At 43.2% G+C, this 14,422-nt stretch overlaps 1 protein-coding gene across 3 annotated transcripts in view; it reads right to left on the reverse strand.

Annotated features, from left to right (window-relative positions):
• LOC119528531 (endogenous retrovirus group V member 2 Env polyprotein-like) overlaps window positions 1–14,422 on the reverse strand; it is a 66,879-nt gene that overhangs the window by 15,288 nt on the left and 37,169 nt on the right. Inside the window, exon 1 of one of the 3 annotated variants that reach the window (XR_005215742.1) lies at window positions 8,750–8,959. The exons of 1 other annotated variant lie outside the window; for it this stretch is intronic. The gene's annotated coding sequence lies outside the window, so the exon portion shown is untranslated. Of the gene's footprint in view, window positions 1–8,749; window positions 8,960–14,422 lie in introns of those variants that run through there. One more of the 3 variants, XM_037828887.1, reaches the window with a different exon arrangement.

Genomic DNA, 14,422 nt, shown 5'->3' on the forward strand with positions numbered 1-14,422 from the left:
GAGGTGTTACCTTGGATGCTTTGTGGCCTTAAGACTGTAACTGTGTAGTGAAATAAACCCCCGTTTTATAAAAGCCTGTCCATCTCTGGTGTTTTGCATTCTGCAGCATTAGCAGACTAGAACACCTGGCAAGAAACAAGGCCCAGCTCCCAGCTGGAGCCCAGATGGAAAGGACCTTACTCTGCAATTCTTATTACTCCCACAGCAGTAAAAGTCAGTGGACTCTCCAGTTGGATTCACCTGTCCAGGGTCAAGCTCCCCAGCCAGGATCCTACAGACCTTCCTGAACAAAAGGAATCTATAACTGTCAACCACAAGATGGATTAAAACTCCCACTAAAGAAGCAGAGCTATGTACAATGAGCTCTTTCTCTCCTTTGTGTTCTGCTATTCCTCACACTTTACATCCTATCCAAACATTCCTATAAGCCCTCTTAAGTTTCACTGCCCACCACCTCAATCTACCCCCATTGTTGGCTATGTTCTAAGGACTCTTGGTCCACTAGAGCTTGGCCAGCCAATAGCACATATTGGGGAACTGCAAGCCTTTCCATCACTCCAACTCTGCAGCCCACAGAACCTTGATCTCATTATACATGGGACCCCCTAGACTCCTTCCCAGGGGCACTCTCCTACTGTCTAGACCAATTTAAAGCTCATCAACCTATGACACCTCCTATCACAGGTGCTATATACTCCAAAGTGACAATAGCCCCCAACACCACTTTGTCTTTTTGTATCAAGTCAGGCTCCACCAAAGGGCTATACTTGGGAGAAATCCCACCTAACTTATGCAAATCCGTAATTTATGTCCATCCAAAATGGACAAGATTGGGACCTCGAAGTAATGGCCACAAACCCTAAAAGCCGACCCCGAGGGAGCCCCCGAAGCAGGGAGAACTGCTTCCTGTTATAACACCAACTATTTCCTCACTGCTAAGTTAGATGAAGCTGCAGCTATTTTCTTAAACCAATCCTTAATTGTCACAATAAAGCCCAATACTGCCCAAGCAGGTCAAACCCCAAATTCTTTCTAAAGCCACTACTCAACATGTAGAGTGCTGTAAAGTAGACGCAAGAGTGAAAGGCCCCTTCATTAAAATGGCCTGGCAAAATAAGAAGCTGCCTGGCATCCTTTTCTATGAGCACCCCAAAGCACCATCACTCCCTCTTTCACCCCTACTGCCATTCGAATGAGTCTTTCTAAAATACACCTTCACGCCCCGGAGGCAGATAAAGGCACAAACCCCTGTGGAGTAACCCCAAGACCGGCTGGATGACTAGCAGGCTGTATTACATCATTCTGTGGGCATCCTGCTACGCAATACTTTGAAGTCATCCTCAAAACTGAGGAAGGATTATTCTTTCTCTGTGGAAATCATACCTAACAATTAGACTGGCTTTTGCTCTTTAGCCTATGCTAGCCCAGAACTTTTCTATTTGTCAGACTGTAACCCAGTTCCTCTCCCCTCCTTTACAGTGTTCTCCTGGCCAAAATGTGCACTACCTCTCCTAATCCCTCTTGTACTAGGCACCACACTCACTGCCACTGGACTCAGTATAGGAGGACTTGTTACCAGCCTCCAATTCCATCCATCACATCCTCTCCTTAGAGCTTACACTTGGTGTAGGGTCCACTGCATGATCTCTAGACCTCCTCCAGACCCAAGCAGAGTCCCTAGCAGCAGTGGTGCTCCAGAACAGGCGAGCCTTGGATGCACTCACTGCAGCACAAGGGGGAACTTGCCTCTTCTAACGAGAAGAATGCTGCTTTTATGTCAACCACTCAGGTGAAATCCAAGAAAACAGACGGGACCTTTGGGAGCAATCCCAACAAATTTAAAACAATGTTACAAACTACTGGAATGTTTTGCAACATCTACCTAATCTGACTACTTGGAGCCTTCCTTTTCTAGGTCCTTTAATTCCTTTTCTTCTCATTCTTACATTTGGCCTGTGTATATTTAATCTACTTGCCAAATGTGTTTCCAACAGACTGCAAGCCTTCCACACTAACCTGATGCTCACCAGCAAATGTCAAACTGCTCCGGACCTGGACCAGCCTACCCCACCCTTACTAGAATAGAGGAAGAGTTTTTGCACCCTTGTAGGTAGGGACTACCACCTTCAAAACAGCAGGAAGAAGCTACAGAAGTCAGATCTTTGCCCCTCAGAACCCCTTAAGATTAAGGGTTTTCTACTCTTTCAGGGGGAAATTGAGGCAGGACAGACTAGGGCATCGAGGCTGTGGTCCCTGCTCTTCTATTCAGCTTCAAAAGAGCGCAAACCTGCAAGGCTTCATGCAGACTTCATGAACCACAGTTTCCCCTAAAGCTCTGAAACATCCCCAAACCATAAAAGCTTGTAAAATCATGGGTCCAAAGCAAACTCTTAGTTAATAACAAAAAGCATGGGGTCATAAAGATTGCTAAACATCTGCCATAGACAAATTTTTGTACGTGAAGGGTAGCCACTGGTCCTGATGGCTATCTCCTTCTAGAACAAAGAACATACCTAGTTTATGCAAACCACTGTTGATACAAACCTTGTGTTCAAAGAATACTATGGAGACCTGCCACCAGCAAAACTTGCCTATAGAACAAGCCAACCCATTCCCGCTCAATGCTTGTTTCTCCCTGAACATGCCTACACTATCTCTTCAGCGTGTCTTCTTTCTCTTTAATAAACTTTACTACTTATTACTATCATCCCCTCTCGTCTTTGAATTCTTTCCATGGTGAAAGTCCCGAACCCGAAACAGGGTACTGCCTGCACTATTGCCAGCAGGGCGCAGGTTATATTAGGAAATTCTCTTGTTTCCCCTCCCAACATCTCCTTTGTTCCTTGTCACAACCTTAATACTTCTACTTTGCTTCCTACTTTTTCTGGGGAAATGCTTCAAGACTGCAGAGCTTTAACAGATCAATTGTTAATCCTTTAATAGATTTACAGGAAACCCCAAATGATAATGCAGCTGTTACATGGTATACGGATGGTTCTTTTCTTAAAGATAACTCACGAATCTATCTAGGTGGATATGCTAATATCTCTAACCATGAAATAAAAAAAGCAAATTCCTTACCCAATGCCATGTTGGCTCAGCAAGCTGAACTTTTTGCCTTCACAAGAGCCTGTATACTTGCAGATATATACACTGTTCGTATGCCTTTGAGGTTGTTCATAATTTGGGGATATTATAGAAACAAAGAGGGGTTTAAAACATCCAATGGAGGAAAAATAAAAAAGACCCCTTATGTTATGGAATTGCTTGATTCTGTACTGTTACCAAAGGCTTTGGCTATAATTAAAATTCCTGCTCATTCTCAGACAAATACAGAGGAAGGCCCTGGCAACCACATGGCAGATACAACTGCAAAAAGTACAGATACAAATTATAATTCTATTCCTGTTGCTATGACTCTTGAACCAAATAACTCTATTGGAAGCATTAAAAGAAAATTACTCCTTGAAGCTCAACAAAATTTTCCTCCTCAGGAGACAGAAAAATGGAAGAACATTGGATGCTTTTATGAGCCTGAAATTAAATCACGGTTTGGCCCTAGTGGTAAACGAGTCCTCCCTAAATGCCTCCAGGAAACAGTATTGGAAATTATTCATCACATGACTCACTGGAATACTGATAAAATGGTAAGCTGGGGAAAGCAATATTTCTGGAAACCATCCCCTAAAATAGCTATGAAAATATATCACAATTGTATATATCACAGTTGTATAATTTGTCCCAAGCATAATCCGGGAAAACCTTTCCATATCCCTTTGTAAACTCCTCATTCTCACCCTTACTCTCTCTTCCTGGTCCCTCGCCAACCCATTTCTGGTATATTGCATTCTCGCAACTTGACCTTTGGAAATTTGGCAATTGGATGTTATTCAATTATACCCATCCCCATGCTATAAACATGTTTTGTTTTTGTTTGGAAATATGTTTTAATAATGATTTATATGTATTTCCACTGGGCTGAAGCCTTTCCCCGTGGATAAGCTACTGCTGCTACCGTTGCAAAGATATTATCAGAAAAAAAAAATCCCTAATTGGGGGATTCCCTCAGAACTTCACAGTGACAAGGAACCCACTTTACGGAACAAATGATGAAAACGACATGCAAAATATGGCCTACTTTGCAACATTTTCATTGTGCCTACCATCTCCAATCCTCAGGCTTAATAGAAAGAACAAATGGTATAGTTAAAACTCAATTAGCTAAATTCATGGAATCCCTCAATCTACCATGGCCAAAAGCCTTATCTGCAGTCTTATTAAATCTAAGATCCACTCCTTTTGGAAAACATAAGTTATCCCCACTTGAAATTATAACAGGGAGCCTTTGCTGATTTGGAGCTGTTATGTACCCCAGAAAAGACCATGTTTTTTAAATCTGTTCCTGTTGTGTGCAGACTTATTGTGGGTGGGACCTTTTGATTAGGTCATTTCAATTAAGATGTGACCCACCCAATTTAAGGTGGGTCTTAATCCTTTACTGGCATCCTTTATGAGAGGATAAAAGGAAAAAAGCTGAGAGAGCTGAGGGGGGAAAGCACTGGAGAAACTACAAGAGGATCCACAGGACAGAGAGGAAGCCACTGGAACCAGAAGCTGAAAGCAACAAAACCCAGGAATGAAGGACCTGCAGATTCCAGCCATGTGCCTTCCCGTGTGACAGGTGTCCCAGATGTGAGCAGCCTGTCTTCAGAGTCCAGATATCATCTTATTGGTACCTTAATTTGGACATTTTCATTGACTAAGAACTGTAAATTATAAGTTAATGAATTCCCATTGTAAAAGCCAACCCATACTGGTGGTTTGATGTGCTGAGCCCTCGATCATGGGACTTGCCCTTATGAAGCTCATTACCACAAAGGAGAGTCTAAACTTGCATGTAATGGTGCCTAACAGTCTCCCCCTGAGTGCCTCTTTGTTGCTCAGATGTGGCCCTCTCTCTCTCTAACTGAGCCATCTTGACAGGTGAACTCGCTGCCCTCCCCCCTACGTGGGACCCGACTCCCAGGGGTGTAAATCTCCCTGGCAATGCAGGATATGACTCCCGGGGATGAATGTGGACCCGGCATCGTGGGACTGAGAGTATCTTCTTGACCAAAAGGGGGATGCAAAATGAGATGAAATAGTTTCAGTGGTTGAGAGATCTCAAATGGAGTCAAGAGGTCACTCTGGTGGACATTCTTATGCACTATATAGATAACACCTCTTAGGCTTTAATGTACTGGAATAGCTAGAAGTAAATACCTGAAGCTACCAAACTCCAACCCAGCAGTCTGGACTCCTGAAGACAATTATATAATAATGTAGATTACAAGGGGTGACAGTGTGATTGTGAAGACCTTGTGGATCACACCCCCTTTATCTAGTGTATGGATGAGTGGAGGAATGGGGATAAAAACTAAAGGACAAATGGGGTGGGATGGGGGGATGATTTGGGTGTTCTTTTTTCACTTTTATTTTTTATTCTTGTTCTGGTTCTTTCTGATGTAAGGAAAATGTTCAGAGATAGATTGTGGTGATGAACGCATAACTATGTTATCATACTGTGGACAGTGGATTGTATATCATGGATGATTGTATAGTGTGTGAATGTATTTCAATAAAACTGAATTTAATTAAAAAAAAAAAAAAAGCCAACCCATTTCTGGTATATTGCATTCCGGCAACTTTAGCAAACCAAAACAGAGACCTATGAAAGTAAACTCTGGAATATATGGGCCCTGCCTCATAAAAGGGACTATGTTAACCTTTTGTCAGGAACTTATCAAAACCTTAAAGAAAAGTGAAACCGTAGCAGAACAACCCTTTTGCGTGCATTCCTGGGATATGAAGATATTCCAAACCACAATCTTCAGCGTGGTGACTTTGTATATTGGAAAGGACACCTCCATAAAGACGCACCCCAACCTTGCTGGAAAGGACCCTATCAGGTACTTTTAACTAACCCATGTGCAGTTAAATTAGAAGGCACTGATTCTTGGATTCATATTTCTCATTTAAAGAAAGCTCCCAGACCTGCTTGGCAATCCATTCTTACTGGGATCCTGAGGCTCAAAATTAGCAAGGACCAGAAAGCAGACAACATCTTTTAGATGGCTTGCCCAAGACCGGGGACCAGGCAGGTACAGTTACTACTGGTGATCTTAGACTTAAGTCACCCAGATTAGATGGCATCTGATAGAGAAGGCTAAGAACCAGGACCAGCCCTGATTTTCATCAGATTGAAATGGACTCAGTAACAACTGGTAAAATTTTCATTATTTTCCTATTGGCTCTCTTATTCACACTTTTACACCTCCCTCACCCCTTCCTTTGTACCCCAGTCCATCTCTGACCCTCCCATAATGAACCCTACCCCTTTGTGAACTCCTCATTCTTGCTTACTTTCTCTTCTTGGTCCCTTGCCATTCATCATCCTTTTTTCCCCATCCATACAAAAAGCTGCTGACCAAGGAAATCTGTCACATTGCTGGGCCTGCACTAATTTAGACTCCACAGAAGGGCCCCAGTTACTGGTCACACCCATAGGCACTTATTTAGTTGACTGAATTTTGGATCTTGGGGAGATGGATTCACAGCACATCTCAAACCCTGCTAATCCTTTTTCTTCTTGTTGTCACTACAATGTCTCCTATTCATTGTCTCATCTCCAGAATAACAGCCGCAGCTCTCTCCCGGGTCATGCTAATGTTCCAAGCCCTTGGTCTGGAAGCTTGCACTTAGGAAAGTTATTTTGTAATGATGAAACTAAGCCTAATTATAATTAATGCCTAAGCATCACCCCCTGAAAACCTCGGTGTTGCTCAAATGTGACCTCCCCCACCCCAAGCCAGCAACTCTGCAAATAAACTCACTACCTTCCCCCCAACATGGGTCGTGACTCTCAGGGATGAGCCTCCCTGGCACTGAGGATTATTGCCAAATGTTGATCAGTGATGCTTTCGGAGATAGAGCTTGATCAAAAGGGGAAAATGTGAAAAGAAATAAAACAGAGTTGGGTGACTAAGACATTTAAAATGGAGTTGGAAGGCTATTCAGGAGGTTACTCAGGCAAATCTCAGCCAGTTGTCACGAACTGCCAAAGTATGCAAAGCCTCAAGCAACAGTGATCCTCAAAACGCTAAGGACGCCTGGACACCAGAAACAAAGCACAAGATAAAGAGCCCAGTAAACTACCTAACCTGGAGGACAATGGAGTGCTTGGAGTATCTGCCCATCACAATTTATGTAATCATCTTTTTTAAAAAACCCTCGCCTGGGCTGCTACCTGCATCTGTGCTCCACGAATTGCAATTCTAAGACCCCAAATAAACGCCGTTGTTGCCTTGCAGCTCAGTTTGTTATTTCTCATTCGACAACACTATATATGCAGTGTTCTCTATATTACTGATTTCACATACCTCTATATTGTAAGCTTTGCCCACATTATGTGGAGATATACTATTCTCCATTATGGCTATGTAATAATTTATTTAGCCAGTCTCTTCATTGTGGATATTTAGGTTGTCTCCAATTATTATTAATACAAATAATGCTAGTGATAAGCCCCCTTGAATATAAACCATCGTCTCTTCTGCGCCTCATCTTGGTTCTGGGAATTCTCAGTCTGGCTGATGTAGGATCGTGCATAGTTCAGGGCACCAGAGGCACTGTCTATTTTTCTTCAGACATATCTGGCTTTATTCAACTAGTGTCTTTATCTTAGAAATGAGAACATACAGTTCTCACTTACCTGGGCTGCTGTGGACGTAGCTTGTTCAACTCAGCTGCTGCACTTTTATTATCAAAAAATGGATAGATATGCACAACCGTCTCTTCCAATCTTTACAAATCCAGAGTTAACCTTTCTGTTTCATTGTGGGTTACACTGTGGAGTGGGACAGTTGGGAGAATTGCTTTGTTCTGCAAGGACAGTCGGGCCAGAGCAGGCTGTGTGAGCCGGGGAGGGAGGGGAAGGAAGGAAAGGGGCAGAGGCACTGCCGAGGAATGACCTGCTCCTGCTTCACGTCCCTCTGAATGTCTAATTGGCAGAAGGGCTCAGGTATCACTTTGATTGCTGCTATTTTCAGCCCCTCTCCATCTGTGCTGCAGAATCCATGCCCTCCAGCTTTCACAGAAACCTAACTCCACCAAGTGCGCATTCATTCATCAGATATTTACTGTGTACCCACTATGTGCCAGCTACAGCTGTAGACATTTAAAACATACACAAATGACTAAAACAAAAAGCCCCTGCCCCTGTGGAGCACACAGTCTAGTATGTGTTTGGGTTGGGGGGCAGGAAACAAGCATATGAGCAAATAAACATAAACTTAACATGTTAGGTCAGAAGAGTTATGGAGAAAACTAAAGCAGAGTATGGGGGATGGAGAGAGCCACCTTTAACCCACAAAACTGTTCAAGTCTTTTTTACTCAAGTAAAATTTCCTTTTACCTTGTAACCACAGTTCACTCCCACCTCTTTCTCAGCATGTTTCCTTAGAGGAGACATCTAGACCTGCTTGCTTCTTTTCCTCAACCCCCACTCACTCATCAACAAGCTGGAGCCTCCCGCCCAGCAGGTCCAGCTCTGAATCCCTTTCCCCCAGCCCACTCTTGCTCCTCCATTCCCTGCTCAGGTGGTGGAGTCAGTTTTTAGTCCTTCCCCTGCATCCAGGCAACCACAGAGTCCTCTGTGTACCTCCTAAGGGTCTTTCGCTGCACCTGTGTTCCAGCCATCGATATTTCTCACCTGCACTTCTTCAGCCTCCGTAGGAGTGTCCCTGCTTCCAGGCTTGTCTTTTTCCAACGCAGTCTGCGATACCAATCAAAAGCAGGGGTGGGGTGGGGGGCTCTCAGCCCAATGAGCTCACATGACCAATTCCTGAAACACCGGGTTTCGAAGAGAGGAAGAGTTGATTGCTAAGTGCGAAGCAGGAGAGCAGCCGGCCTATCAGCTCCAAAATCTGTCTCCCTGAACTGCAGTAACTCGGATGGTTTTATAGTACCAAAAGATGGGCAGGCTTTAGGATAATGAGCACAATCAATGGCTTCAGATGACAAAGTTAGAGATGACTTAACATAATACAGCCTGAATATGATGATGGGTGTGATTTTTAGTATGCTAATGAAGTACAGGTCACTTATAGGTTAAGGTTTAAGCTACTATGCATATCGGGTGGGCCAATTTTGGTTAGATCCAGCTCTGTCTAGTAAGTAGTTTAGGAATTGGGGTAGGTTAGTTCTGGGCTGAGTCAAACCCCTTCATTAATAAACATTAGGGGCTGTCTCTTGTTATCATAGGGCCCTGAAGTTGAAAAACAGGACAAGGAGAGTATAAATGGGGCCAGTCACAAGGTTTTAACAGTCACAGGATAAAGGCTACATAGTTACACAATCGTTATCAGAGATCTAGGTATTTGGGTTACAGTTCAGTAATTTCAGATATTTCCTTTTGGCTACTCTGATATATGAGAATGTAAGAAAAGCATCTATATAATTATTCAGTAATCATAATTATCTGTTAATTCTTAACCCTCACAACTCTGCTCTGTCTCCAGAGGATTGCACAAAATCTTCTGTCCCTGTTCAGAAGCATCCAAGCTCCAGGTGCCATGCCTACAGGGTTCTTTGTGACCTGGCCCCTGCCTTCCTCCCCATCTTATTTCCCGCCTCTCCCGCAGCACAGCTGCAGCCACCACGGACCGTGAGTCACCATCACCCTGCCTTTGAGCTCGGCCGGGGGGACTCTTCTGCTGCTCCCCCATCCCTCTGATTGAATAATTCACAAGTGGTCTTCAGGCTTCTCCTCCATGACCCATGGCCCTCAGCTTCCATCTCCCATTCCTTTGGACTGGACTTTTTATTTACTAGTTTCTTTCCCTTACAAGATCCAGGTCACCAGAGCCCTTAGTTCCATGCCTAGTATACTAAAGGTGCTAAATACACCTTTGTTATACAATTGAGTGACTGAGTGAATGAATCCTAATTTTGAAAAATTGCTTTGTCATTGTGGGTAAGCTGGCTGGTGGTAATTATTAAAACTTTGCAAGGGGGGGCATGATAAAAGGTGCGGTGATCTGACGTGCTTTATGTGCTTTATAATTCATCCTGGAGAAAAGAAAATGTGTTTCAGCTGCTGTCACTGCTTTGGAGAAAGTTCTGCTACTCCATTAACTCTTTTTCACCCAGTTACCTGACCAGCAAAAAAACAATTGCAGTATGTGGAGCAACAGGTGAAAACAAACAAAAGTCCTCATTTTGAAGCAGACGCTTCCTTTGCCTGCTGGTCTGCCCTCCCGGTTTGCACCCCAGGGCCTGCAAGCATGCCTGAAAGTCGCTGTTGCAAGCAATGGGGCTACCTCCTAGGGCAGGGACTCCAGCAGCTCTCCTCCCAGTAGTGGGACTTCCTACCCAACTTCTCTTAGCAACCATCCTTCCTGAACCTTCTTCCTCCGGTGCTCTGGGATCTTGTTGCCCAATGGGGAAAAGACGATCTGAACAGTGAAGATCAAGACCATCGATATTCCAGAGTGACTGTTTAATGGACCCAGTCATTAGACTCTTGAATTCCCACCATTTCTGATTCCATAGGCCTGGAGACCTGTTGTGTTAACAAGGATCCGGGGAATTCCAACACCGCTAGTCCGCTGGCTGGCTTTCCCCTGCCTTTGGGGCCATTGTCTTTGGCTGCAGTCATGGGAGGCCCCTGTGGAGTGGAGGGGACACGGGCCTATCAGTGGCAGCAACTCAGTCTGTCTTTCTTGACACATAATTAAGACTTGTCTTGGGCACAACTGGGGCAGTCAAAGGAGACTCCAGCTTGAGCCGGGCACGTCTGCCACGCATCACAGTCTACCTGGGCACTAGTTCAACAGTTCACTAAATAAATGCATGAATGTGAGTCATCCCTTCACTAGCACCTCCCTCCACCATTCCTAGTCCCTACCAGCTTTCAGAAGCCAGCACGCCCTATGTTTCACAAGTCCTTGGCTTGGAGTTAGGAACGTTGAGTTTAAAAATATTTACTAAATGGCTTCCGGGAAGATGGTAGAATAAGGACAGGCAGAGCTCAATCCTCCACCATAAAACAATAAGAGAGGGAGGCCGCCAGGAAGGAACCATGAGCTCTGCGGCTGATGGGCCTCCACTCCCCGATAGGCAGCTTAAACACCCTCCCTGCCCAGAGCGGGCTGGGGTGGGGGCTAGGAGTGGCCATTTGTGCCAGTTTGGATATATTATGTTCCCCAAGAAAAAGTCTTGATCTTTTAATCCAATCTCATGGGATATTGGGATTAGGTTGGAACCTTTAATTCCATGGAGATGTGACTCAATGAACTGGGCGAGACCTTTGACTGGATCATTTCCATGGAGGTGTTACCCCACCCATTCAGGGTGGGTCTTTATTAAATCACTGGAGCCCTATAAAAAGTGTTCACAGACAGAAGGAGCTCAGAGCAACTGAGCGTGACAGTTTGGAGAGCAGCTGCAGCTAAGAGAGGACAAAATGCCCCAAGAGCAACATTCTGGAGAACACGATTTTGAAACGCCACCTGGGAGCAAGTGGTTGCCAGCCATGTGCCTTCCAAGCTAACAGAGGTTTTCCGGACGCCATTGGCCATCCTCCAGTGAAGGTACCTGATTGCTGATGTGTTACCTTGGACACTTTATGGCCTTAAGACTGTAACTGTGTAACCAAATAAACCCCCTTTATAAAAGCCAAAAAATTTCTGGTGTTTTGCATAACAGCAGCTTTAGCACACTGGAGCATTATTAGTTAAAAAGCCTAGCAGGAGGGCAGTGGCAGTGGGCCGGAGTGACCGGCAGCTTCAGTCCCTTCCAAGACCAACTTTCAAACTTGTGCTGACAACTTGGTGATACCTGGGCAGCCCTGTGCTGTGCATGTCCAGAACCAGCAGAACAGGAAGCCCAGGACCACGGTTTCAGGGTGTGAGCAGTGGAGAGACTGTGCCTTGAGGGATGGGGTGAGTGTCTTCAGAAAGGACCACCTCCCAGAGCTGGCAGTGGCGAGATGGCTGCCAGGCAAGAAAGTGAGCACTGCCCCTCCACTCCTGTGCACCCACCTTAACATTAGCAGGGGAGATAATCCTCCACAGCCACAGGGCTTGGGAGCTCCTTGAGGGAACCTGGAAGGCAGCAGGTGAGTATTGACCACATTTACTCTCCCCCCATGAAAGTCCAGGGGGTGCACAGGCAAGAAGTGGGGAGCTCTACCAGCTGAGAGTAAAAGAAAGGAGAGAAAGGTCTGGAGAAGTGTACAGAACTGAAGAGTATTAGTAAGGATGACATAAAGGAAAAAAAAAAAGAGTGGAAAAAAAGTAGATCTAACAACTAAAAACCAAAGGATAAGATGGCTAGTTCAAGAGTTACCTTCACAGAAATAATTTGAATGTGACTAGATTAAACTCTCCAATTAAAAGATACAGACTGGTAGAATGGATTAAAACGTATGACCCATTGATATGTTGTTTACAAGAGACTCATCTTAGACCCTGCAACACAAAGGGACTGAAAGTGAAAGGATGGAAAAAAAATATTCTATGTAGGCTGCAACCAAAAGAAAGCAGAGGTAGCTATACTAATATCAGACAAAATAGACTTTAAATGCAAGGATGTCATAAGAGACAAAGAAGGACACTATATTGTATTAAAAGGGACAATTCACCAAGAAGAAATAAAAATCATAAATCTTTATGTATCCAATCAAGGAGCTCCAAAAAACATGAGACAAACATTGCCTAAACTGAAGGGAGCATAGACATTTCTACAATAGTAGGAGACTTCAATACACCACCCTGTTGTATAGAAAGAACGACTGGATGGAGGACCAATAAGGAAATTGAGAACCTAAACAATAGGATAAATGAATTAGACTTAACTAACATATATAGATCATTACATCCCTAAGTACCAGGATATACATTCTTCTCTCATGTCCATGGAATATTCTGAGGATAGATCATATCCATGGAATATTCCAGGATAGATCATATGCTGGGACACAAAATAAGTCTCAATAAATTTAAAAAGATTGAAATTATTCAAAGCACATTCTCTGACCATAATGGAATGCAACTAGAAATTGATAAACACCAAAGAACCAGATCTCTCACAAATATATGCAGGTTGAACAACACACTCTTAGATAATCAGTGGGTCAAAGAAGACACTGCAAGAGAAATGGGTAAATATCCAGAGATGAATGAAAATAAGAACACAACATATCAAAACCTACAGGATGTAGCAAAGGTGGTGCCAAGAAGGAAATTTATAGCTCTAAATGCATTCATCAAAAAGCAAGAAAGAGCTGAAATGAAAGACCTAACTGAACAACTGAAGAGGCAAGCGGATGATCAGCAAACGAACACTAAAGCAAGTAGAAGAAAAGAAATAGCAAAGATTAAAGCAGAAGTAAATGAGCTGGAGAACAAAAACACAATAGAGAGAATAAATAAAACCAAAAATTGGTTCTGTGAGAAGATCAACAAGATTGACAGACCCTTAGCTAGACTGATACAGTAAAAAAGAGAGATGACCCAAATAATCAGAATCAGAAATGAGAAGTGGATAATTACTATGGATCCTGAAGAAATAAAAAAAATAAGAGGATACTATGAATAATTGTATGCCAACAAGCTAGAAAATTTAGAGGAAATGGACAATTTCCTGGAAACACATGAACAACCTAGACTGACCCAAGAAGAAATGAAAGAACTCAACCAACCAATCACAAGCAAAGAGATCCAATCAGTCATCAAAATCTACCTACAAATAAAAGCCCAGGGCCAGATAGCTTCACAGGAGAATTTTACCAAACTTTGGAAAAAGAATTGACACCATGCCTGCTCAAACTCTTTCAAAAAATTGAAGAAAAAGGAACACTACCTAACTAATTTTATGAAGCTAGTATCACTCTGATACCAAAACCAGATAAAGATACTACAAAAAAAAGGAAAACTATAGGCCAATCTCCTTAATGACTACAGATGCAGAAATCCTAAACAAAATACACACAAACTGAATCCAAACACACATTAAAAGAATTACACACCATGAACAAGTGGTGTCCATTCCAGGCATGCAAAGGTGGTTCAACATAAGAAAATCAGTTAATCTCATACAACACATTAACAAATTGAAAGGGAAAATCAAATGATCAAAATCAAAATCAAAGGATCAAGTGATAGACACTGAAAAAACATTTGACAAAATTCAATATCCCTTTTTGATAAAAACACTTCAAAAGGTAGGAATTGAGGGAACCTTCCTCAATATGATAAAAGGCATATATGAAAACCCACAGCCAGCATAGTACTCAATGTTGACAGACTGATAGCTTTCCTCCCAAGATCAGGAATGAAACAAGGATGCCCACTGTCACCTCTATTTTTCAACATTGAAAAAT

Source organism: Choloepus didactylus, chromosome 3 (genome assembly GCF_015220235.1).
Source record: "Choloepus didactylus isolate mChoDid1 chromosome 3, mChoDid1.pri, whole genome shotgun sequence".
In the NCBI taxonomy this organism is placed as follows: domain Eukaryota; kingdom Metazoa; phylum Chordata; class Mammalia; order Pilosa; family Megalonychidae; genus Choloepus; species Choloepus didactylus.